The sequence below is a fragment of the Buteo buteo genome, chromosome 7 (genome assembly GCF_964188355.1).
Source record: "Buteo buteo chromosome 7, bButBut1.hap1.1, whole genome shotgun sequence".
NCBI lineage: Eukaryota > Metazoa > Chordata > Aves > Accipitriformes > Accipitridae > Buteo > Buteo buteo.
The window spans coordinates 34,193,511-34,218,804 of record NC_134177.1 but is presented as its reverse complement, the minus strand read 5'-3'; positions in this window follow the sequence as shown (position 1 = coordinate 34,218,804).

Genomic DNA, 25,294 nt, shown 5'->3' with positions numbered 1-25,294 from the left:
AGAGCCTGTAAGTCTTTGCTAGCCCGTCTCGTCGTCTGCCAGTCTCGTCTGGTGCAGCCCCTTTTCTACCGTTCCGCAGCCAGCCGTGTGTCCAACCCCTTTCTGACCTGGACCACCAGGCGTAGCCTGCTGGCTGTGACATGGCCATGGCTGGTGCCAGGATGTCCCTTTCGGGACCAGCCCTCCGCCCCCCAGGACACACTTTTGTGGCGTTCCCTTTGCCTGTGGCTTTGGGAAGCTCCCTGCAAGCCCGGGATTGGTAGTTGCCAGGGGTGTCTCATCTGTCCTGTAGCGTGTTGAGAGCTCTCTGTGCCAGTGACGAAGTGGGCGAGGACAGGAGCCGTGGCCTTGTTGCGTCCCTTTGCAGGAGTCTGGCTGTCATTGTCAGGAGAAGCAGCCAAAGAGAAGTCCCCCTCCATTGCTGTGGGGAGCCCCAGCCTCCTTGCCTTCCCCTGGGTGCCTGCTCCTCTCGGATCTCCCTCACCTGCCGCCTCGTCTGGCCGTCTGGCTTGGCGCAGCCCTTTTTATCCTCTTCTGGGGCTAGGGGTGTCAGCAATGCCTTTGTGACGTGGAGCAGCAGGAGCAGTCTGCTGGCTGCGATGTGGTGGCCGTGACATCAGCAGGGTGGGCTGGTGCCTGAAGTTGGTGCTGCATCCGTGTGATCCCGCTTTTCCAGCAGTCCAGTGAGAAGGCGCAGTTCAATAAACGATGCAATACACTAGAAGAGAAGAATTGGTAGTGCTGGGGAAGGAAAGGAGGAGGCTGTAGGATGAGTGTACAGAGCAGCAGCTCGGCACAGGTTAAAAGAGAACTAAGCAGCAGGTGGTAGCCACGGCCCTGTTTGGAAGCTTTGGGTGGTACTTGCTGCTGAGAGTTGTGGGTCTGAGGGCTCTTCTGGAAGAAAGACGCTTGTTGAGTTTTCAGGAGGTGCTCTTTCACGCCTTTGGCACTGAAGACGTGGCCCAGTGTGGAAGCGTGCGTCCACGAGTGGCTGGCAATGCTGAGGGTGTCTCTGCGTGGAGTGTGGGAATTGCGCCTGTCTTGCTGTGAAAGGATCCAAAGCTGAGAATGTCCGTGGCTGCGTGTTCCCTCCAGTTGCTTGTGGGACCGTGACATGTTACAGAGATGGGGTGGGTGGTGCGGCTCTCCCTTTTTCTCACGAGTGTGCCCACCTCCTGGCTGTCTGCAGGACGAGGATGGGGTCCGGATACGGTGGGTCTTGCGGAGCTCCCTTTGTCCATGGCTGCGAGCACCTTTGATCGGCCTGCGGGACCTGGACGGGGTCGAGACAGGGTGGGTGGTGTGGCTCTGTCCTTGCCCACAGGGGTGGGCACCTTCTGGCTGTCCAGAGCACGAGGATGGGGTCTGGATACGGTGGGTCTTGCGGAGCTCCCTTTGTCCATGGCTGTGAGCACCTTTGATCTGCCTGCGGGAAGTGGACGGGGTCGAGGTAAGGTGGGTGCTGCGGCTCTCCCTTTGCCCACAAGGGTGGGCACCTCCTGGCTGTCCGTAGGACGAGGATGGGGTCCGGATACGGTGGGTCTTATGGAGCTCCCTTTGTCCATGGCTGCGAGCACCTTTGATCGGCCTGCGGGACCTGGATGGGGTCGAGACAGGGTGGGTGGTGTGGCTCTGTCCTTGCCCACAGGGGTGGGCACCTTCTGGCTCTCTATAGGATGAGGATGGGCTACAGATAGGGTGGCTTTTTCAGAGCCTGTAAGTCTTTGCTAGCCCGTCTCGTCCTCTGCCAGTCTCGTCTGGTGCAGCCCCTTTTCTACCGTTCCGCAGCCAGCCGTGTGTCCAACCCCTTTCTGACCTGGACCACCAGGCGTAGCCTGCTGGCTGTGACATGGCCATGGCTGGTGCCAGGATGTCCCTTTCGGGACCAGCCCTCCGCCCCCCAGGGCATAGTTTTGTGGCGTTCCCTTTGCCTGTGGCTTTGGGAAGCTCCCTGCAAGCCCGGGATGGGTAGTTGCCAGGGGTGTCTCATCTGTCCTGTAGCGTGTTGAGAGCTCTCCGTGCCAGTGACGAAGTGGGCGAGGACAGGAGCCGTGGCCTTGTTGCGTCCCTTTGCAGGAGTCTGGCTGTCATTGTCAGGAGAAGCAGCCAAAGAGAAGTCCCCCTCCATTGCTGTGGGGAGCCCCAGCCTCCTTGCCTTCCCCTGGGTGCCTGCTCCTCTCGGATCTCCCTCACCTGCCGCCTCGTCTGGCCGTCTGGCTTGGCGCAGCCCTTTTTATCCTCTTCTGGGGCTAGGGGTGTCAGCAATGCCTTTGTGACGTGGAGCAGCAGGAGCAGTCTGCTGGCTGCGATGTGGTGGCCGTGACATCAGCAGGGTGGGCTGGTGCCTGAAGTTGGTGCTGCATCCGTGTGATCCCGCTTTTCCAGCAGTCCAGTGAGAAGGCGCAGTTCAATAAACGATGCAATACACTAGAAGAGAAGAATTGGTAGTGCTGGGGAAGGAAAGGAGGAGGCTGTAGGATGAGTGTACAGAGCAGCAGCTCGGCACAGGTTAAAAGAGAACTAAGCAGCAGGTGGTAGCCACGGCCCTGTTTGGAAGCTTTGGGTGGTACTTGCTGCTGAGAGTTGTGGGTCTGAGGGCTCTTCTGGAAGAAAGACGCTTGTTGAGTTTTCGGGAGGTGCTCTTTCACGCCTTTGGCACTGAAGACGTGGCCCAGTGTGGAAGCGTGCGTCCACGAGTGGCTGGCAATGCTGAGGGTGTCTCTGCGTGGAGTGTGGGAATTGCGCCTGTCTTGCTGTGAAAGGATCCAAAGCTGAGAATGTCCGTGGCTGCGTGTTCCCTCCAGTTGCTTGTGGGACCGTGACATGTTACAGAGATGGGGTGGGTGGTGCGGCTCTCCCTTTTTCTCACGAGTGTGCCCACCTCCTGGCTGTCTGCAGGACGAGGATGGGGTCCGGATACGGTGGGTCTTGCGGAGCTCCCTTTGTCCATGCCTGCGAGCACCTTTGATCGGCCTGCGGGACCTGGACGGGGTCGAGACAGGGTGGGTGGTGTGGCTCTGTCCTTGCCCACAGGGGTGGGCACCTTCTGGCTGTCCAGAGCACGAGGATGGGGTCTGGATACGGTGGGTCTTGCGGAGCTCCCTTTGTCCATGGCTGTGAGCACCTTTGATCTGCCTGTGGGAACTGGACGGGGTCGAGGTAAGGTGGGTGCTGCGGCTCTCCCTTTGCCCACAAGGGTGGGCACCTCCTGGCTGTCCGTAGGACGAGGATGGGGTCCGGATACGGTGGGTCTTATGGAGCTCCCTTTGTCCATGGCTGCGAGCACCTTTGATCGGCCTGCGGGACCTGGATGGGGTCGAGACAGGGTGGGTGGTGTGGCTCTGTCCTTGCCCACAGGGGTGGGCACCTTCTGGCTCTCTATAGGATGAGGATGGGCTACAGATAGGGTGGCTTTTTCAGAGCCTGTAAGTCTTTGCTAGCCCGTCTCGTCGTCTGCCAGTCTCGTCTGGTGCAGCCCCTTTTCTACCGTTCCGCAGCCAGCCGTGTGTCCAACCCCTTTCTGACCTGGACCACCAGGCGTAGCCTGCTGGCTGTGACATGGCCATGGCTGGTGCCAGGATGTCCGTTTCGGGACCAGCCCTCCGCCCCCCAGGGCATAGTTTTGTGGCGTTCCCTTTGCCTGTGGCTTTGGGAAGCTCCCTGCAAGCCCGGGATGGGTAGTTGCCAGGGGTGTCTCATCTGTCCTGTAGCGTGTTGAGAGCTCTCCGTGCCAGTGACGAAGTGGGCGAGGACAGGAGCCGTGGCCTTGTTGCGTCCCTTTGCAGGAGTCTGGCTGTCATTGTCAGGAGAAGCAGCCAAAGAGAAGTCCCCCTCCATTGCTGTGGGGAGCCCCAGCCTCCTTGCCTTCCCCTGGGTGCCTGCTCCTCTCGGATCTCCCTCACCTGCCGCCTCGTCTGGCCGTCTGGCTTGGCGCAGCCCTTTTTATCCTCTTCTGGGTCTAGGGGTGTCAGCAATGCCTTTGTGACGTGGAGCAGCAGGAGCAGTCTGCTGGCTGCGATGTGGTGGCCGTGACATCAGCAGGGTGGGTTGGTGCTGCATCCGTGTGATCCCGCTTTTCCAGCAGTCCAGTGAGAAGGCGCAGTTCAATAAACGATGCAATACACTAGAAGAGAAGAATTGGTAGTGCTGGGGAAGGAAAGGAGGAGGCTGTAGGATGAGTGTACAGAGCAGCAGCTCGGCACAGGTTAAAAGAGAACTAAAAGCAGCAGGTGGTAGCCATGGCCCTGTTTGGAAGCTTTGGGTGGTACTTGCTGCTGAGAGTTGTGGGTCTGAGGGCTCTTCTGGAAGAAAGACGCTTGTTGAGTTTTCGGGAGGTGCTCTTTCACGCCTTTGGCACTGAAGACGTGGCCCAGTGTGGAAGCGTGCGTCCACGAGTGGCTGGCAATGCTGAGGGTGTCTCTGCGTGGAGTGTGGGAATTGCGCCTGTCTTGCTGTGAAAGGATCCAAAGCTGAGAATGTCCGTGGCTGCGTGTTCCCTCCAGATGCTTGTGGGACAGTGACGTGTTACAGAGATGGGGTGGGTGGTGCGGCTCTCCCTTTTTCTCACGAGTGTGCCCACCTCCTGGCTGTCTGCAGGACGAGGATGGGGTCCGGATACGGTGGGTCTTGCGGAGCTCCCTTTGTCCATGGCTGCGAGCACCTTTGATCGGCCTGCGGGACCTGGATGGGGTCGAGACAGGGTGGGTGGTGTGGCTCTGTCCTTGCCCACAGGGGTGGGCACCTTCTGGCTGTCTATAGGATGAGGATGGGCTACAGATAGGGTGGCTTTTTCAGAGCCTGTAAGTCTTTGCTAGCCCGTCTCGTCGTCTGCCAGTCTCGTCTGGTGCAGCCCCTTTTCTACCGTTCCGCAGCCAGCTGTGTGTCCAACCCCTTTCTGACCTGGACCACCAGGCGTAGCCTGCTGGCTGTGACATGGCCATGGCTGGTGCCAGGATGTCCCTTTCGGGACCAGCCCTCCGCCCCCCAGGGCACAGTTTTGTGGCGTTCCCTTTGCCTGTGGCTTTGGGAAGCTCCCTGCAAGCCCGGGATGGGTAGTGGCCAGGGGTGTCTCATCTGTCCTGTAGCGTGTTGAGAGCTCTCCGTGCCAGTGACGAAGTGGGCGAGGACAGGAGCCGTGGCCTTGTTGCGTCCCTTTGCAAGGAGTCTGGCTGTCCTTGTCAGGAGAAGCAGCCAAAGAGAAGTCCCCCTCCATTGCTGTGGGGAGCCCCAGCCTCCTTGCCTTCCCCTGGGTGCCTGCTCCTCTCGGATCTCGCTCACCTGCCGCCTCGTCTGGCCGTCTGGCTTGGCGCAGCCCTTTTTATCCTCTTCTGGGGCTAGGGGTGTCAGCAATGCCTTCGTGACGTGGAGCAGCAGGAGCAGTCTGCTGGCTGCGATGTGGTGGCCGTGACATCAGCAGGGTGGGTTGGTGCTGCATCCGTGTGATCCCGCTTTTCCAGCAGTCCAGTGAGAAGGCGCAGTTCAATAAACGATGCAATACACTAGAAGAGAAGAATTGGTAGTGCTGGGGAAGGAAAGGAGGAGGCTGTAGGATGAGTGTACAGAGCAGCAGCTCGGCACAGGTTAAAAGAGAACTAAAAGCAGCAGGTGGTAGCCACGGCCCTGTTTGGAAGCTTTGGGTGGTACTTGCTGCTGAGAGTTGTTGGTCTGAGGGCTCTTCTGGAAGAAAGACGCTTGTTGAGTTTTCGGGAGGTGCTCTTTCACGCCTTTGGCACTGAAGACGTGGCCCAGTGTGGAAGCGTGCGTCCACGAGTGGCTGGCAATGCTGAGGGTGTCTCTGCGTGGAGTGTGGGAATTGCGCCTGTCTTGCTGTGAAAGGATCCAAAGCTGAGAATGTCCGTGGCTGCGTGTTCCCTCCAGTTGCTTGTGGGACCGTGACGTGTTACAGAGATGGGGTGGGTGGTGCGGCTCTCCCTTTTTCTCACGAGTGTGCCCACCTCCTGGCTGTCTGCAGGACGAGGATGGGGTCCGGATACGGTGGGTCTTGCGGAGCTCCCTTTGTCCATGGCTGCGAGCACCTTTGATCGGCCTGAGGGACCTGGATGGGGTCGAGACAGGGTGGGTGGTGTGGCTCTGTCCTTGCCCACAGGGGTGGGCACCTTCTGGCTGTCCAGAGCACGAGGATGGGGTCTGGATACGGTGGGTCTTGCGGAGCTCCCTTTGTCCATGGCTGTGAGCACCTTTGATCTGCCTGCGGGAACTGGACGGGGTCGAGGTAAGGTGGGTGCTGCGGCTCTCCCTTTGCCCACAAGGGTGGGCACCTCCTGGCTGTCCGTAGGACGAGGATGGGGTCCGGATACGGTGGGACTTATGGAGCTCCCTTTGTCCATGGCTGCGAGCACCTTTGATCGGCCTGCGGGACCTGGATGGGGTCGAGACAGGGTGGGTGGTGTGGCTCTGTCCTTGCCCACAGGGGTGGGCACCTTCTGGCTGTCTGTAGGATGAGGATGGGCTACAGATAGGGTGGCTTTTTCAGAGCCTGTAAGTCTTTGATAGCCCGTCTCGTCGTCTGCCAGTCTCGTCTGGTGCAGCCCCTTTTCTACGGTCCCGCAGCCAGCCGTGTGTCCAACCCCTTTCTGACCTGGACCACCAGGCGTAGCCTGCTGGCTGTGACATGGCCATGGCTGGTGCCAGGATGTCCCTTTCGGGACCAGCCCTCCGCCCCCCAGGGCACAGTTTTGTGGCGTTCCCTTTGCCTGTGGCTTTGGGAAGCTCCCTGCAAGCCCGGGATGGGTAGTGGCCAGGGGTGTCTCATCTGTCCTGTAGCGTGTTGAGAGCTCTCCGTGCCAGTGACGAAGTGGGCGAGGACAGGAGCCGTGGCCTTGTTGCGTCCCTTTGCAGGAGTCTGGCTGTCATTGTCAGGAGAAGCAGCCAAAGAGAAGTCCCCCTCCATTGCTGTGGGGAGCCCCAGCCTCCTTGCCTTCCCCTGGGTGCCTGCTCCTCTCGGATCTCCCTCACCTGCCGCCTCGTCTGGCCGTCTGGCTTGGCGCAGCCCTTTTTATCCTCTTCTGGGGCTAGGGGTGTCAGCAATGCCTTTGTGACGTGGAGCAGCAGGAGCAGTCTGCTGGCTGCGATGTGGTGGCCGTGACATCAGCAGGGTGGGTTGGTGCTGCATCCGTGTGATCCCGCTTTTCCAGCAGTCCAGTGAGAAGGCGCAGTTCAATAAACGATGCAATACACTAGAAGAGAAGAATTGGTAGTGCTGGGGAAGGAAAGGAGGAGGCTGTAGGATGAGTGTACAGAGCAGCAGCTGGGCACAGGTTAAAAGAGAACTAAAAGCAGCAGGTGGTAGCCACGGCCCTGTTTGGAAGCTTTGGGTGGTACTTGCTGCTGAGAGTTGTGGGTCTGAGGGCTCTTCTGGAAGACAGACGCTTGTTGAGTTTTCGGGAGGTGCTCTTTCACGCCTTTGGCACTGAAGACGTGGCCCAGTGTGGAAGTGTGCGTCCACGAGTGGCTGGCAATGCTGAGGGTGTCTCTGCGTGGAGTGTGGGAATTGCGCCTGTCTTGCTGTGAAAGGATCCAAAGCTGAGAATGTCCGTGGCTGCGTGTTCCCTCCAGTTGCTTGTGGGACCGTGACGTGTTACAGAGATGGGGTGGGTGGTGCGGCTCTCCCTTTTTCTCACGAGTGTGCCCACCTCCTGGCTGTCTGCAGGACGAGGATGGGGTCCGGATACGGTGGGTCTTGCGGAGCTCCCTTTGTCCATGGCTGCGAGCACCTTTGATCGGCCTGCGGGACCTGGATGGGGTCGAGACAGGGTGGGTGGTGTGGCTCTGTCCTTGCCCACAGGGGTGGGCACCTTCTGGCTGTCTATAGGATGAGGATGGGCTACAGATAGGGTGGCTTTTTCAGAGCCTGTAAGTCTTTGCTAGCCCGTCTCGTCGTCTGCCAGTCTCGTCTGGTGCAGCCCCTTTTCTACCGTTCCGCAGCCAGCTGTGTGTCCAACCCCTTTCTGACCTGGACCACCAGGCGTAGCCTGCTGGCTGTGACATGGCCATGGCTGGTGCCAGGATGTCCCTTTCGGGACCAGCCCTCCGCCCCCCAGGGCACAGTTTTGTGGCGTTCCCTTTGCCTGTGGCTTTGGGAAGCTCCCTGCAAGCCCGGGATGGGTAGTGGCCAGGGGTGTCTCATCTGTCCTGTAGCGTGTTGAGAGCTCTCCGTGCCAGTGACGAAGTGGGCGAGGACAGGAGCCGTGGCCTTGTTGCGTCCCTTTGCAAGGAGTCTGGCTGTCCTTGTCAGGAGAAGCAGCCAAAGAGAAGTCCCCCTCCATTGCTGTGGGGAGCCCCAGCCTCCTTGCCTTCCCCTGGGTGCCTGCTCCTCTCGGATCTCCCTCACCTGCCGCCTCGTCTGGCCGTCTGGCTTGGCGCAGCCCTTTTTATCCTCTTCTGGGGCTAGGGGTGTCAGCAATGCCTTTGTGACGTGGAGCACCAGGAGCAGTCTGCTGGCTGCGATGTGGTGGCCGTGACATCAGCAGGGTGGGCTGGTGCTGCATCCGTGTGATCCCGCTTTTCCAGCAGTCCAATGAGAAGGCGCAGTTCAATAAACGATGCAATACACTAGAAGAGAAGAATTGGTAGTGCTGGGGAAGGAAAGGAGGAGGCTGTAGGATGAGTGTACAGAGCAGCAGCTCGGCACAGGTTAAAAGAGAACTAAAAGCAGCAGGTGGTAGCCACGGCCCTGTTTGGAAGCTTTGGGTGGTACTTGCTGCTGAGAGTTGTGGGTCTGAGGGCTCTTCTGGAAGAAAGACGCTTGTTGAGTTTTCGGGAGGTGCTCTTTCACGCCTTTGGCACTGAAGACGTGGCCCAGTGTGGAAGCGTGCGTCCACGAGTGGCTGGCAATGCTGAGGGTGTCTCTGCGTGGAGTGTGGGAATTGCGCCTGTCTTGCTGTGAAAGGATCCAAAGCTGAGAATGTCCGTGGCTGCGTGTTCCCTCCAGTTGCTTGTGGGACCGTGACGTGTTACAGAGATGGGGTGGGTGGTGCGGCTCTCCCTTTTTCTCACGAGTGTGCCCACCTCCTGGCTGTCTGCAGGACGAGGATGGGGTCCGGATACGGTGGGTCTTGCGGAGCTCCCTTTGTCCATGGCTGCGAGCACCTTTGATCGGCCTGCGGGACCTGGATGGGGTCGAGACAGGGTGGGTGGTGTGGCTCTGTCCTTGCCCACAGGGGTGGGCACCTTCTGGCTGTCCAGAGCACGAGGATGGGGTCTGGATACGGTGGGTCTTGCGGAGCTCCCTTTGTCCATGGCTGTGAGCACCTTTGATCTGCCTGCGGGAACTGGACGGGGTCGAGGTAAGGTGGGTGCTGCGGCTCTCCCTTTGCCCACAAGGGTGGGCACCTCCTGGCTGTCCGTAGGACGAGGATGGGGTCCGGATACGGTGGGACTTATGGAGCTCCCTTTGTCCATGGCTGCGAGCACCTTTGATCGGCCTGCGGGACCTGGATGGGGTCGAGACAGGGTGGGTGGTGTGGCTCTGTCCTTGCCCACAGGGGTGGGCACCTTCTGGCTGTCTGTAGGATGAGGATGGGCTACAGATAGGGTGGCTTTTTCAGAGCCTGTAAGTCTTTGCTAGCCCGTCTCGTCGTCTGCCAGTCTCGTCTGGTGCAGCCCCTTTTCTACGGTCCCGCAGCCAGCCGTGTGTCCAACCCCTTTCTGACCTGGACCACCAGGCGTAGCCTGCTGGCTGTGACATGGCCATGGCTGGTGCCAGGATGTCCCTTTCGGGACCAGCCCTCCGCCCCCCAGGGCACAGTTTTGTGGCGTTCCCTTTGCCTGTGGCTTTGGGAAGCTCCCTGCAAGCCCGGGATGGGTAGTGGCCAGGGGTGTCTCATCTGTCCTGTAGCGTGTTGAGAGCTCTCCGTGCCAGTGACGAAGTGGGCGAGGACAGGAGCCGTGGCCTTGTTGCGTCCCTTTGCAGGAGTCTGGCTGTCATTGTCAGGAGAAGCAGCCAAAGAGAAGTCCCCCTCCATTGCTGTGGGGAGCCCCAGCCTCCTTGCCTTCCCCTGGGTGCCTGCTCCTCTCGGATCTCGCTCACCTGCCGCCTCGTCTGGCCGTCTGGCTTGGCGCAGCCCTTTTTATCCTCTTCTGGGGCTAGGGGTGTCAGCAATGCCTTTGTGACGTGGAGCAGCAGGAGCAGTCTGCTGGCTGCGATGTGGTGGCCGTGACATCAGCAGGGTGGGTTGGTGCTGCATCCGTGTGATCCCGCTTTTCCAGCAGTCCAGTGAGAAGGCGCAGTTCAATAAACGATGCAATACACTAGAAGAGAAGAATTGGTAGTGCTGGGGAAGGAAAGGAGGAGGCTGTAGGATGAGTGTACAGAGCAGCAGCTCGGCACAGGTTAAAAGAGAACTAAAAGCAGCAGGTGGTAGCCACGGCCCTGTTTGGAAGCTTTGGGTGGTACTTGCTGCTGAGAGTTGTGGGTCTGAGGGCTCTTCTGGAAGACAGACGCTTGTTGAGTTTTCGGGAGGTGCTCTTTCACGCCTTTGGCACTGAAGACGTGGCCCAGTGTGGAAGCGTGCGTCCACGAGTGGCTGGCAATGCTGAGGGTGTCTCTGCGTGGAGTGTGGGAATTGCGCCTGTCTTGCTGTGAAAGGATCCAAAGCTGAGAATGTCCGTGGCTGCGTGTTCCCTCCAGTTGCTTGTGGGACCGTGACATGTTACAGAGATGGGGTGGGTGGTGCGGCTCTCCCTTTTTCTCACGAGTGTGCCCACCTCCTGGCTGTCTGCAGGACGAGGATGGGGTCCGGATACGGTGGGTCTTGCGGAGCTCCCTTTGTCCATGGCTGCGAGCACCTTTGATCGGCCTGCGGGACCTGGACGGGGTCGAGACAGGGTGGGTGGTGTGGCTCTGTCCTTGCCCACAGGGGTGGGCACCTTCTGGCTGTCCAGAGCACGAGGATGGGGTCTGGATACGGTGGGTCTTGCGGAGCTCCCTTTGTCCATGGCTGTGAGCACCTTTGATCTGCCTGCGGGAACTGGACGGGGTCGAGGTAAGGTGGGTGCTGCGGCTCTCCCTTTGCCCACAAGGGTGGGCACCTCCTGGCTGTCCGTAGGACGAGGATGGGGTCCGGATACGGTGGGACTTATGGAGCTCCCTTTGTCCATGGCTGCGAGCACCTTTGATCGGCCTGCGGGACCTGGATGGGGTCGAGACAGGGTGGGTGGTGTGGCTCTGTCCTTGCCCACAGGGGTGGGCACCTTCTGGCTGTCTGTAGGATGAGGATGGGCTACAGATAGGCTGGCTTTTTCAGAGCCTGTAAGTCTTTGCTAGCCCGTCTCGTCGTCTGCCAGTCTCGTCTGGTGCAGCCCCTTTTCTACCGTTCCGCAGCCAGCCGTGTGTCCAACCCCTTTCTGACCTGGACCACCAGGCGTAGCCTGCTGGCTGTGACATGGCCATGGCTGGTGCCAGGATGTCCCTTTCGGGACCAGCCCTCCGCCCCCCAGGGCACAGTTTTGTGGCGTTCCCTTTGCCTGTGGCTTTGGGAAGCTCCCTGCAAGCCCGGGATGGGTAGTGGCCAGGGGTGTCTCATCTGTCCTGTAGCGTGTTGAGAGCTCTCCGTGCCAGTGACGAGGTGGGCGAGGACAGGAGCCGTGGCCTTGTTGCGTCCCTTTGCAGGAGTCTGGCTGTCATTGTCAGGAGAAGCAGCCAAAGAGAAGTCCCCCTCCATTGCTGTGGGGAGCCCCAGCCTCCTTGCCTTCCCCTGGGTGCCTGCTCCTCTCGGATCTCGCTCACCTGCCGCCTCGTCTGGCCGTCTGGCTTGGCGCAGCCCTTTTTATCCTCTTCTGGGGCTAGGGGTGTCAGCAATGCCTTCGTGACGTGGAGCAGCAGGAGCAGTCTGCTGGCTGCGATGTGGTGGCCGTGACATCAGCAGGGTGGGTTGGTGCTGCATCCGTGTGATCCCGCTTTTCCAGCAGTCCAGTGAGAAGGCGCAGTTCAATAAACGATGCAATACACTAGAAGAAAAGAATTGGTAGTGCTGGGGAAGGAAAGGAGGAGGCTGTAGGATGAGTGTACAGAGCAGCAGCTCGGCACAGGTTAAAAGAGAACTAAAAGCAGCAGGTGGTAGCCACGGCCCTGTTTGGAAGCTTTGGGTGGTACTTGCTGCTGAGAGTAGTGGGTCTGAGGGCTCTTCTGGAAGAAAGACGCTTGTTGAGTTTTCGGGAGGTGCTCTTTCACGCCTTTGGCACTGAAGACGTGGCCCAGTGTGGAAGCGTGCGTCCACGAGTGGCTGGCAATGCTGAGGGTGTCTCTGCGTGGAGTGTGGGAATTGCGCCTGTCTTGCTGTGAAAGGATCCAAAGCTGAGAATGTCCGTGGCTGCGTGTTCCCTCCAGTTGCTTGTGGGACCGTGACGTGTTACAGAGATGGGGTGGGTGGTGCGGCTCTCCCTTTTTCTCACGAGTGTGCCCACCTCCTGGCTGTCTGCAGGACGAGGATGGGGTCCGGATACGGTGGGTCTTGCGGAGCTCCCTTTGTCCATGGCTGCGAGCACCTTTGATCGGCCTGCGGGACCTGGACGGGGTCGAGACAGGGTGGGTGGTGTGGCTCTGTCCTTGCCCACAGGGGTGGGCACCTTCTGGCTGTCCAGAGCACGAGGATGGGGTCTGGATACGGTGGGTCTTGCGGAGCTCCCTTTGTCCATGGCTGTGAGCACCTTTGATCTGCCTGCGGGAACTGGACGGGGTCGAGGTAAGGTGGGTGCTGCGGCTCTCCCTTTGCCCACAAGGGTGGGCACCTCCTGGCTGTCCGTAGGACGAGGATGGGGTCCGGATACGGTGGGACTTATGGAGCTCCCTTTGTCCATGGCTGCGAGCACCTTTGATCGGCCTGCGGGACCTGGATGGGGTCGAGACAGGGTGGGTGGTGTGGCTCTGTCCTTGCCCACAGGGGTGGGCACCTTCTGGCTGTCTGTAGGATGAGGATGGGCTACAGATAGGGTGGCTTTTTCAGAGCCTGTAAGTCTTTGCTAGCCCGTCTCGTCGTCTGCCAGTCTCGTCTGGTGCAGCCCCTTTTCTACGGTCCCGCAGCCAGCCGTGTGTCCAACCCCTTTCTGACCTGGACCACCAGGCGTAGCCTGCTGGCTGTGACATGGCCATGGCTGGTGCCAGGATGTCCCTTTCGGGACCAGCCCTCCGCCCCCCAGGGCACAGTTTTGTGGCGTTCCCTTTGCCTGTGGCTTTGGGAAGCTCCCTGCAAGCCCGGGATGGGTAGTGGCCAGGGGTGTCTCATCTGTCCTGTAGCGTGTTGAGAGCTCTCCGTGCCAGTGACGAAGTGGGCGAGGACAGGAGCCGTGGCCTTGTTGCGTCCCTTTGCAGGAGTCTGGCTGTCATTGTCAGGAGAAGCAGCCAAAGAGAAGTCCCCCTCCATTGCTGTGGGGAGCCCCAGCCTCCTTGCCTTCCCCTGGGTGCCTGCTCCTCTCGGATCTCGCTCACCTGCCGCCTCGTCTGGCCGTCTGGCTTGGCGCAGCCCTTTTTATCCTCTTCTGGGGCTAGGGGTGTCAGCAATGCCTTTGTGACGTGGAGCAGCAGGAGCAGTCTGCTGGCTGCGATGTGGTGGCCGTGACATCAGCAGGGTGGGTTGGTGCTGCATCCATGTGATCCCGCTTTTCCAGCAGTCCAGTGAGAAGGCGCAGTTCAATAAACGATGCAATACACTAGAAGAGAAGAATTGGTAGTGCTGGGGAAGGAAAGGAGGAGGCTGTAGGATGAGTGTACAGAGCAGCAGCTCGGCACAGGTTAAAAGAGAACTAAAAGCAGCAGGTGGTAGCCACGGCCCTGTTTGGAAGCTTTGGGTGGTACTTGCTGCTGAGAGTTGTGGGTCTGAGGGCTCTTCTGGAAGACAGACGCTTGTTGAGTTTTCGGGAGGTGCTCTTTCACGCCTTTGGCACTGAAGACGTGGCCCAGTGTGGAAGCGTGCGTCCACGAGTGGCTGGCAATGCTGAGGGTGTCTCTGCGTGGAGTGTGGGAATTGCGCCTGTCTTGCTGTGAAAGGATCCAAAGCTGAGAATGTCCGTGGCTGCGTGTTCCCTCCAGTTGCTTGTGGGACCGTGACGTGTTACAGAGATGGGGTGGGTGGTGCGGCTCTCCCTTTTTCTCACGAGTGTGCCCACCTCCTGGCTGTCTGCAGGACGAGGATGGGGTCCGGATACGGTGGGTCTTGCGGAGCTCCCTTTGTCCATGGCTGCGAGCACCTTTGATCGGCCTGCGGGACCTGGACGGGGTCGAGACAGGGTGGGTGGTGTGGCTCTGTCCTTGCCCACAGGGGTGGGCACCTTCTGGCTGTCCAGAGCACGAGGATGGGGTCTGGATACGGTGGGTCTTGCGGAGCTCCCTTTGTCCATGGCTGCGAGCACCTTTGATCTGCCTGTGGGAACTGGACGGGGTCGAGGTAAGGTGGGTGCTGCGGCTCTCCCTTTGCCCACAAGGGTGGGCACCTCCTGGCTGTCCGTAGGACGAGGATGGGGTCCGGATACGGTGGGTCTTATGGAGCTCCCTTTGTCCATGGCTGCGAGCACCTTTGATCGGCCTGCGGGACCTGGATGGGGTCGAGACAGGGTGGGTGGTGTGGCTCTGTCCTTGCCCACAGGGGTGGGCACCTTCTGGCTGTCTATAGGATGAGGATGGGCTACAGATAGGGTGGCTTTTTCAGAGCCTGTAAGTCTTTGCTAGCCCGTCTCGTCGTCTGCCAGTCTCGTCTGGTGCAGCCCCTTTTCTACGGTCCCACAGCCAGCCGTGTGTCCAACCCCTTTCTGACCTGGACCACCAGGCGTAGCCTGCTGGCTGTGACATGGCCATGGCTGGTGCCAGGATGTCTGTTTCGGGACCAGCCCTCCGCCCCCCAGGGCACAGTTTTGTGGCGTTCCCTTTGCCTGTGGCTTTGGGAAGCTCCCTGCAAGCCCGGGATGGGTAGTGGCCAGGGGTGTCTCATCTGTCCTGTAGCGTGTTGAGAGCTCTCCGTGCCAGTGACGAGGTGGGCGAGGACAGGAGCCGTGGCCTTGTTGCGTCCCTTTGCAGGAGTCTGGCTGTCATTGTCAGGAGAAGCAGCCAAAGAGAAGTCCCCCTCCATTGCTGTGGGGAGCCCCAGCCTCCTTGCCTTCCCCTGGGTGCCTGCTCCTCTCGGATCTCGCTCACCTGCCGCCTCGTCTGGCCGTCTGGCTTGGCGCAGCCCTTTTTATCCTCTTCTGGGGCTAGGGGTGTCAGCAATGCCTTCGTGACGTGGAGCAGCAGGAGCAGTCTGCTGGCTGCGATGTGGTGGCCGTGACATCAGCAGGGTGGGTTGGTGCTGCATCCGTGTGATCCCGCTTTTCCAGCAGTCCAGTGAGAAGGCGCAGTTCAATAAACGATGCAATACACTAGAAGAGAAGAATTGGTAGTGCTGGGGAAGGAAAGGAGGAGGCTGTAGGATGAGTGTACAGAGCAGCAGCTCGGCACAGGTTAAAAGAGAACTAAAAGCAGCAGGTGGTAGCCACGGCCCTGTTTGGAAGCTTTGGGTGGTACTTGCTGCTGAGAGTTGTGGGTCTGAGGGCTCTTCTGGAAGAAAGATGCTTGTTGAGTTTTCGGGAGGTGCTCTTTCACGCCTTTGGCACTGAAGACGTGGCCCAGTGTGGAAGCGTGCGTCCACGAGTGGCTGGCAATGCTGAGGGTGTCTCTGCGTGGAGTGTGGGAATTGCGCCTGTCTTGCTGTGAAAGGATCCAAAGCTGAGAATGTCCGTGGCTGCGTGTTCCCTCCAGTTGCTTGTGGGACCGTGACGTGTTACAGAGATGGGGTGGGTGGTGCGGCTCTCCCTTTTTCTCACGAGTGTGCCCACCTCCTGGCTGTCTGCAGGACGAGGATGGGGTCCGGATACGGTGGGTCTTGCGGAGCTCCCTTTGTCCATGGCTGCGAGCACCTTTGATCGGCCTGCGGGACCTGGATGGGGTCGAGACAGGGTGGGTGGTGTGGCTCTGTCCTTGCCCACAGGGGTGGGCACCTTCTGGCTGTCCAGAGCACGAGGATGGGGTCTGGATACGGTGGGTCTTGCGGAGCTCCCTTTGTCCATGGCTGCGAGCACCTTTGATCTGCCTGTGGGAACTGGACGGGGTCGAGGTAAGGTGGGTGGTGCGGCTCTCCCTTTGCCCACAAGGGTGGGCACCTCCTGGCTGTCCGTAGGACGAGGATGGGGTCCGGATACGGTGGGTCTTATGGAGCTCCCTTTGTCCATGGCTGCGAGCACCTTTGATCGGCCTGCGGGACCTGGATGGGGTCGAGACAGGGTGGGTGGTGTGGCTCTGTCCTTGCCCACAGGGGTGGGCACCTTCTGGCTGTCTATAGGATGAGGATGGGCTACAGATAGGGTGGCTTTTTCAGAGCCTGTAAGTCTTTGCTAGCCCGTCTCGTCGTCTGCCAGTCTCGTCTGGTGCAGCCCCTTTTCTACGGTCCCGCAGCCAGCCGTGTGTCCAACCCCTTTCTGACCTGGACCACCAGGCGTAGCCTGCTGGCTGTGACATGGCCATGGCTGGTGCCAGGATGTCCGTTTCGGGACCAGCCCTCCGCCCCCCAGGGCACAGTTTTGTGGCGTTCCCTTTGCCTGTGGCTTTGGGAAGCTCCCTGCAAGCCCGGGATGGGTAGTGGCCAGGGGTGTCTCATCTGTCCTGTAGCGTGTTGAGAGCTCTCCGTGCCAGTGACGAGGTGGGCGAGGACAGGAGCCGTGGCCTTGTTGCGTCCCTTTGCAGGAGTCTGGCTGTCATTGTCAGGAGAAGCAGCCAAAGAGAAGTCCCCCTCCATTGCTGTGGGGAGCCCCAGCCTCCTTGCCTTCCCCTGGGTGCCTGCTCCTCTCGGATCTCGCTCACCTGCCGCCTCGTCTGGCCGTCTGGCTTGGCGCAGCCCTTTTTATCCTCTTCTGGGGCTAGGGGTGTCAGCAATGCCTTCGTGACGTGGAGCAGCAGGAGCAGTCTGCTGGCTGCGATGTGGTGGCCGTGACATCAGCAGGGTGGGTTGGTGCTGCATCCGTGTGATCCCGCTTTTCCAGCAGTCCAGTGAGAAGGCGCAGTTCAATAAACGATGCAATACACTAGAAGAGAAGAATTGGTAGTGCTGGGGAAGGAAAGGAGGAGGCTGTAGGATGAGTGTACAGAGCAGCAGCTCGGCACAGGTTAAAAGAGAACTAAAAGCAGCAGGTGGTAGCCACGGCCCTGTTTGGAAGCTTTGGGTGGTACTTGCTGCTGAGAGTTGTGGGTCTGAGGGCTCTTCTGGAAGAAAGATGCTTGTTGAGTTTTCGGGAGGTGCTCTTTCACGCCTTTGGCACTGAAGACGTGGCCCAGTGTGGAAGCGTGCGTCCACGAGTGGCTGGCAATGCTGAGGGTGTCTCTGCGTGGAGTGTGGGAATTGCGCCTGTCTTGCTGTGAAAGGATCCAAAGCTGAGAATGTCCGTGGCTGCGTGTTCCCTCCAGTTGCTTGTGGGACCGTGACGTGTTACAGAGATGGGGTGGGTGGTGCGGCTCTCCCTTTTTCTCACAAGTGTGCCCACCTCCTGGCTGTCTGCAGGACGAGGATGGGGTCCGGATACGGTGGGTCTTGCGGAGCTCCCTTTGTCCATGGCTGCGAGCACCTTTGATCGGCCTGCGGGACCTGGATGGGGTCGAGACAGGGTGGGTGGTGTGGCTCTGTCCTTGCCCACAGGGGTGGGCACCTTCTGGCTGTCCAGAGCACGAGGATGGGGTCTGGATACGGTGGGTCTTGCGGAGCTCCCTTTGTCCATGGCTGCGAGCACCTTTGATCTGCCTGTGGGAACTGGACGGGGTCGAGGTAAGGTGGGTGCTGCGGCTCTCCCTTTGCCCACAAGGGTGGGCACCTCCTGGCTGTCCGTAGGACGAGGATGGGGTCCGGATACGGTGGGACTTATGGAGCTCCCTTTGTCCATGGCTGCGAGCACCTTTGATCGGCCTGCGGGACCTGGATGGGGTCGAGACAGGGTGGGTGGTGTGGCTCTGTCCTTGCCCACAGGGGTGGGCACCTTCTGGCTGTCTATAGGATGAGGATGGGCTACAGATAGGGTGGCTTTTTCAGAGCCTGTAAGTCTTTGCTAGCCCGTCTCGTCGTCTGCCAGTCTCGTCTGGTGCAGCCCCTTTTCTACGGTCCCGCAGCCAGCCGTGTGTCCAACCCCTTTCTGACCTGGACCACCAGGCGTAGCCTGCTGGCTGTGACATGGCCATGGCTGGTGCCAGGATGTCTGTTTCGGGACCAGCCCTCCGCCCCCCAGGGCACAGTTTTGTGGCGTTCCCTTTGCCTGTGGCTTTGGGAAGCTCCCTGCAAGCCCGGGATGGGTAGTGGCCAGGGGTGTCTCATCTGTCCTGTAGCGTGTTGAGAGCTCTCCGTGCCAGTGACGAGGTGGGCGAGGACAGGAGCCGTGGCCTTGTTGCGTCCCTTTGCAGGAGTCTGGCTGTCATTGTCAGGAGAAGCAGCCAAAGAGAAGTCCCCCTCCATTGCTGTGGGGAGCCCCAGCCTCCTTGCCTTCCCCTGGGTGCCTGCTCCTCTCGGATCTCCCTCACCTGCCGCCTCGTCTGGCCGTCTGGCTTGGCGCAGCCCTTTTTATCCTCTTCTGGGGCTAGGGGTGTCAGCAATGCCTTCGTGACGTGGAGCAGCAGGAGCAGTCTGCTGGCTGCGATGTGGTGGCCGTGACATCAGCAGGGTGGGTTGGTGCTGCATCCGTGTGATCCCGCTTTTCCAGCAGTCCAGTGAGAAGGCGCAGTTCAATAAACGATGCAATACACTAGAAGAGAAGAATTGGTAGTGCTGGGGAAGGAAAGGAGGAGGCTGTAGGATGAGTGTACAGAGCAGCAGCTCGGCACAGGTTAAAAGAGAACTAAAAGCAGCAGGTGGTAGCCACGGCCCTGTTTGGAAGCTTTGGGTGGTACTTGCTGCTGAGAGTTGTGGGTCTGAGGGCTCTTCTGGAAGAAAGACGCTTGTTGAGTTTTCGGGAGGTGCTCTTTCACGCCTTTGGCACTGAAGACGTGGCCCAGTGTGGAAGCGTGCGTCCACGAGTGGCTGGCAATGCTGAGGGTGTCTCTGCGTGGAGTGTGGGAATTGCGCCTGTCTTGCTGTGAAAGGATCCAAAGCTGAGAATGTCCGTGGCTGCGTGTTCCCTCCAGTTGCTTGTGGGACCGTGACGTGTTACAGAGATGGGGTGGGTGGTGCGGCTCTCCCTTTTTCTCACGAGTGTGCCCACCTCCTGGCTGTCTGCAGGACGAGGATGGGGTCCGGATACGGTGGGTCTTGCGGAGCTCCCTTTGTCCATGGCTGCGAGCACCTTTGATCGGCCTGCGGGACCTGGACGGGGTCGAGACAGGGTGGGTGGTGTGGCTCTGTCCTTGCCCACAGGGGTGGGCACCTTCTGGCTGTCCAGAGCACGAGGATGGGGTCTGGATACGGTGGGTCTTGCGGAGCTCCCTTTGTCCATGGCTGTGAGCACCTTTGATCTGCCTGCGGGAACTGGACGGGGTCGAGGTAAGGTGGGTGCTGCGGCTCTCCCTTTGCCCACAAGGGTGGGCACCTCCTGGCTGTCCGTAGGACGAGGATGGGGTCCGGATACGGTGGGACTTATGGAGCTCCCTTTGTCCATGGCTGCGAGCACCTTTGATCGGCCTGCGGGACCTGGATGGGGTCGAGACAGGGTGGGTGGTGTGGCTCTGTCCTTGCCCACAGGGGTGGGCACCTTCTGGCTGTCTGTAGGATGAGGATGGGCTACAGATAGGGTGGCTTTTTCAGAGCCTGTAAGTCTTTGCTAGCCCGTCTCGTCGTCTGCCAGTCTCGTCTGGTGCAGCCCCTTTTCTACGGTCCCGCAGCCAGCCGTGTGTCCAACCCCTTTCTGACCTGGACCACCAGGCGTAGCCTGCTGGCTGTGACATGGCCATGGCTGGTGCCAGGATGTCCCTTTCGGGACCAGCCCTCCGCCCCCCAGGGCACAGTTTTGTGGCGTTCCCTTTGCCTGTGGCTTTGGGAAGCTCCCTGCAAGCCCGGGATGGGTAGTGGCCAGGGGTGTCTCATCTGTCCTGTAGCGTGTTGAGAGCTCTCCGTGCCAGTGACGAAGTGGGCGAGGACAGGAGCCGTGGCCTTGTTGCGTCCCTTTGCAGGAGTCTGGCTGTCATTGTCAGGAGAAGCAGCCAAAGAGAAGTCCCCCTCCATTGCTGTGGGGAGCCCCAGCCTCCTTGCCTTCCCCTGGGTGCCTGCTCCTCTCGGATCTCCCTCACCTGCCGCCTCGTCTGGCCGTCTGGCTTGGCGCAGCCCTTTTTATCCTCTTCTGGGGCTAGGGGTGTCAGCAATGCCTTTGTGACGTGGAGCAGCAGGAGCAGTCTGCTGGCTGCGATGTGGTGGCCGTGACATCAGCAGGGTGGGTTGGTGCTGCATCCGTGTGATCCCGCTTTTCCAGCAGTCCAGTGAGAAGGCGCAGTTCAATAAACGATGCAATACACTAGAAGAGAAGAATTGGTAGTGCTGGGGAAGGAAAGGAGGAGGCTGTAGGATGAGTGTACAGAGCAGCAGCTGGGCACAGGTTAAAAGAGAACTAAAAGCAGCAGGTGGTAGCCACGGCCCTGTTTGGAAGCTTTGGGTGGTACTTGCTGCTGAGAGTTGTGGGTCTGAGGGCTCTTCTGGAAGAAAGACGCTTGCTGAGTTTTCGGGAGGTGCTCTTTCACGCCTTTGGCACTGAAGACGTGGCCCAGTGTGGAAGTGTGCGTCCACGAGTGGCTGGCAATGCTGAGGGTGTCTCTGCGTGGAGTGTGGGAATTGCGCCTGTCTTGCTGTGAAAGGATCCAAAGCTGAGAATGTCCGTGGCTGCGTGTTCCCTCCAGTTGCTTGTGGGACCGTGACGTGTTACAGAGATGGGGTGGGTGGTGCGGCTCTCCCTTTTTCTCACGAGTGTGCCCACCTCCTGGCTGTCTGCAGGACGAGGATGGGGTCCGGATACGGTGGGTCTTGCGGAGCTCCCTTTGTCCATGGCTGCGAGCACCTTTGATCGGCCTGCGGGACCTGGATGGGGTCGAGACAGGGTGGGTGGTGTGGCTCTGTCCTTGCCCACAGGGGTGGGCACCTTCTGGCTGTCTATAGGATGAGGATGGGCTACAGATAGGGTGGCTTTTTCAGAGCCTGTAAGTCTTTGCTAGCCCGTCTCGTCGTCTGCCAGTCTCGTCTGGTGCAGCCCCTTTTCTACCGTTCCGCAGCCAGCTGTGTGTCCAACCCCTTTCTGACCTGGACCACCAGGCGTAGCCTGCTGGCTGTGACATGGCCATGGCTGGTGCCAGGATGTCCCTTTCGGGACCAGCCCTCCGCCCCCCAGGGCACAGTTTTGTGGCGTTCCCTTTGCCTGTGGCTTTGGGAAGCTCCCTGCAAGCCCGGGATGGGTAGTGGCCAGGGGTGTCTCATCTGTCCTGTAGCGTGTTGAGAGCTCTCCGTGCCAGTGACGAAGTGGGCGAGGACAGGAGCCGTGGCCTTGTTGCGTCCCTTTGCAAGGAGTCTGGCTGTCCTTGTCAGGAGAAGCAGCCAAAGAGAAGTCCCCCTCCATTGCTGTGGGGAGCCCCAGCCTCCTTGCCTTCCCCTGGGTGCCTGCTCCTCTCGGATCTCCCTCACCTGCCGCCTCGTCTGGCCGTCTGGCTTGGCGCAGCCCTTTTTATCCTCTTCTGGGGCTAGGGGTGTCAGCAATGCCTTTGTGACGTGGAGCAGCAGGAGCAGTCTGCTGGCTGCGATGTGGTGGCCGTGACATCAGCAGGGTGGGTTGGTGCTGCATCCGTGTGATCCCGCTTTTCCAGCAGTCCAGTGAGAAGGCGCAGTTCAATAAACGATGCAATACACTAGAAGAGAAGAATTGGTAGTGCTGGGGAAGGAAAGGAGGAGGCTGTAGGATGAGTGTACAGAGCAGCAGCTCGGCACAGGTTAAAAGAGAACTAAAAGCAGCAGGTGGTAGCCACGGCCCTGTTTGGAAGCTTTGGGTGGTACTTGCTGCTGAGAGTTGTGGGTCTGAGGGCTCTTCTGGAAGAAAGACGCTTGTTGAGTTTTCGGGAGGTGCTCTTTCACGCCTTTGGCACTGAAGACGTGGCCCAGTGTGGAAGCGTGCGTCCACGAGTGGCTGGCAATGCTGAGGGTGTCTCTGCGTGGAGTGTGGGAATTGCGCCTGTCTTGCTGTGAATGGATCCAAAGCTGAGAATGTCCGTGGCTGCGTGTTCCCTCCAGTTGCTTGTGGGACCGTGACGTGTTACAGAGATGGGGTGGGTGGTGCGGCTCTCCCTTTTTCTCACGAGTGTGCCCACCTCCTGGCTGTCTGCAGGACGAGGATGGGGTCCGGATACGGTGGGTCTTGCGGAGCTCCCTTTGTCCATGGCTGCGAGCACCTTTGATCGGCCTGCGGGACCTGGACGGGGTCGAGACAGGGTGGGTGGTGTGGCTCTGTCCTTGCCCACAGGGGTGGGCACCTTCTGGCTGTCCAGAGCACGAGGATGGGGTCTGGATACGGTGGGTCTTGCGGAGCTCCCTTTGTCCATGGCTGTGAGCACCTTTGATCTGCCTGCGGGAACTGGACGGGGTCGAGGTAAGGTGGGTGCTGCGGCTCTCCCTTTGCCCACAAGGGTGGGCACCTCCTGGCTGTCCGTAGGACGAGGATGGGGTCCGGATACGGTGGGACTTATGGAGCTCCCTTTGTCCATGGCTGCGAGCACCTTTGATCGGCCTGCGGGACCTGGATGGGGTCGAGACAGGGTGGGTGGTGTGGCTCTGTCCTTGCCCACAGGGGTGGGCACCTTCTGGCTGTCTGTAGGATGAGGATGGGCTACAGATAGGGTGGCTTTTTCAGAGCCTGTAAGTCTTTGCTAGCCCGTCTCGTCGTCTGCCAGTCTCGTCTGGTGCAGCCCCTTTTCTACGGTCCCGCAGCCAGCCGTGTGTCCAACCCCTTCCTGACCTGGACCACCAGGCGTAGCCTGCTGGCTGTGACATGGCCATGGCTGGTGCCAGGATGTCTGTTTCGGGACCAGCCCTCCGCCCCCCAGGGCACAGTTTTGTGGCGTTCCCTTTGCCTGTGGCTTTGGGAAGCTCCCTGCAAGCCCGGGATGGGTAGTGGCCAGGGGTGTCTCATCTGTCCTGTAGCGTGTTGAGAGCTCTCCGTGCCAGTGACGAGGTGGGCGAGGACAGGAGCCGTGGCCTTGTTGCGTCCCTTTGCAGGAGTCTGGCTGTCATTGTCAGGAGAAGCAGCCAAAGAGAAGTCCCCCTCCATTGCTGTGGGGAGCCCCAGCCTCCTTGCCTTCCCCTGGGTGCCTGCTCCTCTCGGATCTCGCTCACCTGCCGCCTCGTCTGGCCGTCTGGCTTGGCGCAGCCCTTTTTATCCTCTTCTGGGGCTAGGGGTGTCAGCAATGCCTTCGTGACGTGGAGCAGCAGGAGCAGTCTGCTGGCTGCGATGTGGTGGCCGTGACATCAGCAGGGTGGGTTGGTGCTGCATCCGTGTGATCCCGCTTTTCCAGCAGTCCAGTGAGAAGGCGCAGTTCAATAAACGATGCAATACACTAGAAGAGAAGAATTGGTAGTGCTGGGGAAGGAAAGGAGGAGGCTGTAGGATGAGTGTACAGAGCAGCAGCTGGGCACAGGTTAAAAGAGAACTAAAAGCAGCAGGTGGTAGCCACGGCCCTGTTTGGAAGCTTTGGGTGGTACTTGCTGCTGAGAGTTGTGGGTCTGAGGGCTCTTCTGGAAGAAAGACGCTTGTTGAGTTTTCGGGAGGTGCTCTTTCACGCCTTTGGCACTGAAGACGTGGCCCAGTGTGGAAGCGTGCGTCCACGAGTGGCTGGCAATGCTGAGGGTGTCTCTGCGTGGAGTGTGGGAATTGCGCCTGTCTTGCTGTGAAAGGATCCAAAGCTGAGAATGTCCGTGGCTGCGTGTTCCCTCCAGTTGCTTGTGGGACCGTGACGTGTTACAGAGATGGGGTGGGTGGTGCGGCTCTCCCTTTTTCTCACGAGTGTGCCCACCTCCTGGCTGTCTGCAGGACGAGGATGGGGTCCGGATACGGTGGGTCTTGCGGAGCTCCCTTTGTCCATGGCTGCGAGCACCTTTGATCGGCCTGCGGGACCTGGATGGGGTCGAGACAGGGTGGGTGGTGTGGCTCTGTCCTTGCCCACAGGGGTGGGCACCTTCTGGCTGTCCAGAGCACGAGGATGGGGTCTGGATACGGTGGGTCTTGCGGAGCTCCCTTTGTCCATGGCTGTGAGCACCTTTGATCTCCCTGCGGGAACTGGAGGGGGTCGAGGTAAGGTGGGTGGTGCGGCTCTCCCTTTGCCCACAAGGGTGGGCACCTCCTGGCTGTCCGTAGGACGAGGATGGGGTCCGGATACGGTGGGTCTTATGGAGCTCCCTTTGTCCATGGCTGCGAGCACCTTTGATCGGCCTGCAGGACCTGGATGGGGTCGAGACAGGGTGGGTGGTGTGGCTCTGTCCTTGCCCACAGGGGTGGGCACCTTCTGGCTGTCTGTAGGATGAGGATGGGCTACAGATAGGCTGGCTTTTTCAGAGCCTGTAAGTCTTTGCTAGCCCGTCTCGTCCTCTGCCAGTCTCGTCTGGTGCAGCCCCTTTTCTACCGTTCCGCAGCCAGCCGTGTGTCCAACCCCTTTCTGACCTGGACCACCAGGCGTAGTCTGCTGGCTGTGACATGGCCATGGCTGGTGCCAGGATGTCCGTTTCGGGACCAGCCCTCCGCCCCCCAGGGCACAGTTTTGTGGCATTCCCTTTGCCTGTGGCTTTGGGAAGCTCCCTGCAAGCCCGGGATGGGTAGTGGCCAGGGGTGTCTCATCTGTCCTGTAGCGTGTTGAGAGCTCTCCGTGCCAGTGACAAAGTGGGCGAGGACAGGAGCCGTGGCCTTGTTGCGTCCCTTTGCAGGAGTCTGGCTGTCATTGTCAGGAGAAGCAGCCAAAGAGAAGTCCCCCTCCATTGCTGTGGGGAGCCCCAGCCTCCTTGCCTTCCCCTGGGTGCCTGCTCCTCTCGGATCTCCCTCACCTGCCGCCCCGTCTGGCCGTCTGGCTTGGCGCAGCCCTTTTTATCCTCTTCTGGGGCTAGGGCTGTCAGCAATGCCTTTGTGACGTGGAGCAGCAGGAGCAGTCTGCTGGCTGCGATGTGGTGGCCGTGACATCAGCAGGGTGGGCTGGTGCTGCATCCGTGTGATCCCGCTTTTCCAGCAGTCCAGTGAGAAGGCGCAGTTCAATAAACGATGCAATACACTAGAAGAGAAGAATTGGTAGTGCTGGGGAAGGAAAGGAGGAGGCTGTAGGATGAGTGTACAGAGC